Source organism: Choloepus didactylus, chromosome 2 (assembly GCF_015220235.1).
Source record: "Choloepus didactylus isolate mChoDid1 chromosome 2, mChoDid1.pri, whole genome shotgun sequence".
NCBI lineage: Eukaryota > Metazoa > Chordata > Mammalia > Pilosa > Megalonychidae > Choloepus > Choloepus didactylus.
The window spans coordinates 219,049,432-219,055,273 of NC_051308.1; positions in this window are offsets into that span (position 1 = coordinate 219,049,432).

Consider the following 5,842-nt stretch of genomic DNA (forward strand, 5'->3'; position numbering starts at 1 on the left):
GGTACCTGATTGTCGATGCTTTACCTTGGACACTTTATGGCCTTAAGACAGTAACTGTGTAACCAAATAAGCCCCCTTTTATAAAAGCCAATGCATTTCTGGTGTTTTGCATCCCGGCAGCATTAGCAAACTGGAACAAGGTGGTTGGGATGAAATGAGTTGGTGGAAAGGCCCACACATGTGAGCGGGAGCTCAGCAGAGTCCACCGTGGTCCTTAGCTAAGGTGCAGTGGGGAGTCCGGTTCCATCTGCCTGATTCCAAAGCCCGAGTTCTTCCAAAGGCCCCAGGCTCTTTCCTCCCTGAGGAGTTTGGGGGACAAGAAAACTCCCAAGGCCAGAAGCCCCTACCTCATGCCAGATGACTTAGTGCCAAGGGGGCGTATGGCAGGAGTCCCCGGGGGCTCTTTCAGGGTGCAGCCTTGAGTTGTAGAAAGGGATTAGGAACCGGGGCTCAAGGCCTGGCTCTGCCCTGTCCCCACCGTGTGACCCAGGGGTGGTGTTTTTTTGCTGGGCGGCGAGCTGCTGTGTGTTGAGCACACTGTGGTCTGCAGAGCAGTGTGTGAGACACGATCACCGCCACCTCTCGGCCTTCGCTGTGCTGTCTTCTTTCCCAGAAGTGCCGTTCTCGTGCTTCTCATCCAGGTACCAGCTGCACCTGCCAGGGTCCTGCTCAGGCCCAGCGGCTTTGTTAAGCCCCTTGGCTGCTCCCACCCAAGCTCAGATTCCATCGCATTGGCTTTCCGCAGCTGCCCTCATTCTAATCTCTCATTCGTTCATTTGCTCACCCCTCACTCATTCATTCATTCCCTTGTTCATTCACTCTTTCGTGCTGTCCTTCATTTGCACACTTGCTCTCTTCATTATTAACTTGCAGTCTCCCCAGCTATGATGGCTTGGGTGGTAGGATTACCTGGTGGTTAGGCACACAGGCTGTGCCACCTGTTTGTGTCCTAGCCCAAGGAGGAGATGGCTGACCCCCAGCTCCCTCAGATGCACGACGGGGCTGACGATAATGGCAGTTCATGGATGAAGCTGTTTGAGGAATTGAGTAAAAGCCATGGAAAACACTTCATACAGTGCCCCTACAAGGGCAAAATAAACATTAGTTCTGCTCTTATGGTTTCAATCTTCCCTTCTCTGGCCTCAGTTTCCCTATCCTGAGGGTCTGAGGAATTGGTGGTGAGATTGTGAGGCAAGCTGGAGGCAGGGGGATGGCTTCCTTGGGCTTCCGGAGCTTCTTGTCCATCAGAGCCAAGGCGGTCAGGTAGTTCTGGGTGGGCTCTCTGGGGGTCTGGAGAATTAACTTAAATTTTCCAAGCAGGGGTCCTCTCCCAGGCCTGGCCACGTGAGTTATTTTGTGACACCTTGGCCCATGTTTTCTGTCCTTATCTGAATAAACTGGCCTAAGAAGTGGGGCCTGGACACACCCATCCACCCTTGTTTATGGCCCTGCTGGGCTCTGTGGCTGGTCAGTGGCCAGAGTCATGCACATGCCCTGGGCTTTAACCCCCAGTTCAGACGGAATGGCCTGGACTATTAGTGGGCTGGGCAGGGGCATCCTGAGTCAAATAAAAATAAAAATAAAATTAAATTAAACAAATAAGGCCAATGTTGCCCCTCTGGAGGCCTGCACAGTGTGTGATGAGGTGTGAGATACAGCTTGGGGCCAGGAAGAAAACTATTTTCCTGACAGCTGACCTCAAACATACAGAGAGCCCAGGGCATGGGGCAAAACAGCTGTGTAATTTTTCCACTGAGTGCTTCAGCCCCTATGAATTGGCTACAGTTGAGCCTTCAGGGATCCTAGGGGCCCTCTCTCTCTTTCCCACTACATTGTCCGCACAGCCAGAGGCCCATCCCTGTGGCTGGCTCTCTACGGGGTCCTGACACAGAGACTGATGTTCCTGGCTTCTTGGGAGGGCCGGGAAAGACCCCGCCATCCTCCTTGGAGCAGGCCTGGATCTTTCCAGATCCCCAGTGAAGCACCTGCAAGACAAGGCCTTCTTGGGCCCTGGGGTGTCTTTCATATAGGACAGGTTTGATGTCTCATGGGGCTGCAAGATCCCACCCCACCCCCAGCCCCACCTGTGAGACGGGGAAGGGACAGGGTCCTATCCTTCTGCTACAGCAGCAGCAGCAGCAGCCACTGTTTATTGAGCATCTATTATACACCAGGCTCGGTGCCAAGCACTCTACATGTCACATTCAATGCCCATGACAACACTATGGGGCAGGTTCTATCCAGCAGTGTGCTGGCAAACAGGCCCTTTGGAAAAAAAAAAGAAAAACCAAACCCAAAATCAACCACCCCGATTTGTAGTATTTGCTAATTTCCATGATGAAAATACTTCTAGCGTGGCCGATAATGTCACTGAACACAGCATTAGTAAGACACACGTACAATTGGCTCTTGCGAGCTGGTTGGAGCTGGCTGGGCCACTGGTGCTTTTCTCATCCCCGTTTAACATATGGCGAGTGGCAATCTCAATTTGCAAACTCAGGTGTGTGAGGAGAGGAGCTTTCTCTCTATTTCCTGAACTGACTTAATTTCTATTTTATACCTTCATTCCAGTCAGTGATGGAAACATTGCCTTTAGCCCATTCTTGGTGACCCAGCCCTTGCCCCAGGGTTGTGTCTGAGGTCTGGGGGTTTAGGTTGTGCTGAGAACAGGTGGTGAGGGGCCTGTTGGCCCCTTAGTGCTGTCATCTCTCCATTCTGGCTTCCTCTGTGTTGTCCCCATTCTTGTGTGGTCCTGCTAGGGCTGAGTCCCCCTTTGACCCTGATCACAGTGTCCCTTTAGGCACACTAGCACCTGAGGCTATGCCCATGCTGCGTCCACGCCACCATGGGTGCAGGGAGGACATTTGAGTGCACCTGTCCCTCTGAGGGGAGAGCTCTCTGGACCCCTCTTGGGGACCCAGTCACTGGGCAGCTCCTGCATCTTGACATGGGTGGGCTCTGGCTGCTGTGTCCACCCTGCTGTGAGGACACGTCCCTGGCTCCTGCCCCAGATTCTACTCTTGCCACATCCTTGGTCTCTCCCCGGGGAGGAGACCTGAGGTTTCCTCTGCCTTGTATCTCCAGAGTCATCTGGGAGAGCTATCACCTTCAGCCAGGATCTAGGGACCCCTGGCCTCCCAGCCATCCACTGCCCCTTGGACCCCTCTTCCCACATCCCCAGAATCTATCTCATAGATGGACATGACTTTCTCTACCTTATCACTCAAGTTTTCAAATCTTTTATCTTACAGCAGAATCTGGAACTTTGAAACCCCAAAGCCAGTGAGTTTGACTTCTCTGTTATCTATATCCTTCCTGGTTGTTCCTTACGACAGCAGCATACCCAGCTGCCCAGATGTGGGGCTTGGGTAGGTGGGTGGGGGTAGGAGGAGGGTGCAGAAGGGAAGGAGGAAAACAAGAAATTCTGGGGAAAGAAGCATTAGTGGATACTTTGAAATATTATCCCACTGTGTGCTGATAAAGTAAATGCAGAGGGGTTGTGACCTGCCCCAGGTTGTCCAGGGAGTCAGAAATAGCTGAACCCAAGTACCTTGACTTCCAGGTCTGCAGAAAGCAGCTAGCAAGAGAGTCAGAGGGGCTGAATTTGCTGTTTCTTTTGAGCAGATGGGAGGCAGAGGCCCAGAGAGGGTAAGAAACTTACCTATGTGGGCGCAGAAAGTTGGAGCAGGGTGGAGACTGGAGTCTGGGCTCCCAGCTCTGTCTTTTGCTGGTCCCATGGGGCCAGTTGCTGTTCAGAATCCCCAGGAGGCCTCAGAAAGCCCCATGGAAGGGAGAGAGCAAGGGGGCTCCCCTAGCCTGGCCCTCCACTTGCTGTGTGGTCTCCCCAGCAGGGGTTGCTCTGAAAGGAAACGGAGACAGAGACAGGGCAGGTGGGGGGCTCCAGGCTACTTCAACGCAGCCTCTTTCTCCTCCATGCCTTGACTGAGCATCTTAGATTCATGACACCCACCCCCTTGTTTGTTTGTTTTTTCTTAAAAATCTCAAGTATATAGGAAAGTTGCAAATACAGTAAAAAAAAAAACCCTATTTTTCTGCCACACCATTTGTGAGTAAGTCGCTGATGTGGTACACCATCGCCCCTGAATATGCTAGGGTCTGTTTCCTACGAGTCAGGATCTCCATGGCAACCTGGAGATCAGGACCCCGACGATGAGATGTAACCCTGCACCTCCTCAGGCTCCATCCGAGGTCCGGCTGCTGTCCCAGGAATAGCCTTAATCTCAAAGGCTCTCGACTGCATAAGTCGTCCTGTCCCTTCATCTCTGGCATGGGGCAGTTCCTCGTCTCCTCTTGACTTTCAGGACCTTGGCACTGCTGAAGATTCCAGGCCAGTTGTTCTGTAGAACGTTCTGCACTTTGAGTTTGCTTCCTCTTGCTTGGATTCAGGTTTTGCTTCTTTGGCTGGATGGTCACCAAAACTGGGTTGAGTTCTTGTCGCTGCGTCCTGTCAGGTGCAATTTTGATTTGTCCCATCACTGACATTTCCTTGGATCTCTTGACTGTGGTCGGGTCTAGAGGCCTCTCTGCGGTGAAGTTACTCATCTTCTCTTCGTAATTTAAAAGTATTTTGTGGGGCGGAACTTTGAGTACGTAAGTCGCCCATTCCTCATCAAACTTTCCATTCATTTGTTCATGAACTTCTGGTTTCCTGTTTTATTTGATGGGTTATGATCTGTTACTATCATTGTCTTTTTTGATGCTCAAAAAGGGCTGGAGGGTTTCCCTTCTAAATGGCTCCTGGAACCTTTTGCTATGTCCCTATCATCCTTTGAACACTTCCTTTCTTTTCTTTCTTTCTTTTTTTCATTTTTTATTGTGGTAAAATATACATATAAAATCATTTTAACCATTAAATTTTTTGTTGTGGTACAATATGCATAGTGTAAAAATAATGTTAATCATTTTAAGTGAACAGTGCTATGACATCAAGTACATTGACAATATTGTGTAACTTTCACCACTATTTCCAGAACATTTTCATTATTCCAAACAGAAACTTATACCCATTAAGCAATAACCCCACATTCCTCTTTCCCCTGACCCCTGCTAGCCACTATTCTGCCTTGTCTCTATGAATTTGCTCATCCTAAGTATTTCATATAAGAGAACTCATACAGTTATTCGTCCTTTTGTCTCTGGCTATAGTGAAAAATGCTGCAGTGAAGATTGGTGTATAAATATCTATTCGAATCCTTGCTTTCAATTCTTTTGGATAGATATGTAGAAGATTTTGGAATTGCTGGTTCATATGGCAATTCTATGTTTAATTTTTTGAGGAACCTCCAAACTGTGTTCCACAGTGGCTACACCATTTTACATTCCCACCAACAGTGTACGAAGGTTCCAGTTTCTCTACTTTCTTGTCAAGACTTGCTATTTTCTGTTTTTCTTTTTTTAAATAATCGCCATCCTGGTGGGTGTGAAGTGGTATCTCATTGTGGTTTTGATTTGCATTTCTCTAATGGCTAACGATGTTGAACATCTTTTCATGTGCTTGTTGACTATTTGTGTATCTTCTTTGGAGAAATGTCTGTTCAAATCCTTTGCCCATTTTTCAGTTGTTTTTTTTTGTCTTTTTGTTGTTGAGTTGTAGGAGTTCTTTTTATATTCTAGATGTTAAACCCTTATCAGATACAGGGTTTCCCAATATTTTCTCCCCTTCCGTAGGCTGTTGTTTTACTAACTTGATAATGTCCTTTTATGTACAAAAGTTTTTAATTTTGATGAAGTCCAATTTATCTATTTTTTCTTTGCTGTTCATGCTTTTGGTATAAAACCTAAAAATCCATTGCCTAATACAAGGACCTGAAGATATTTCCCC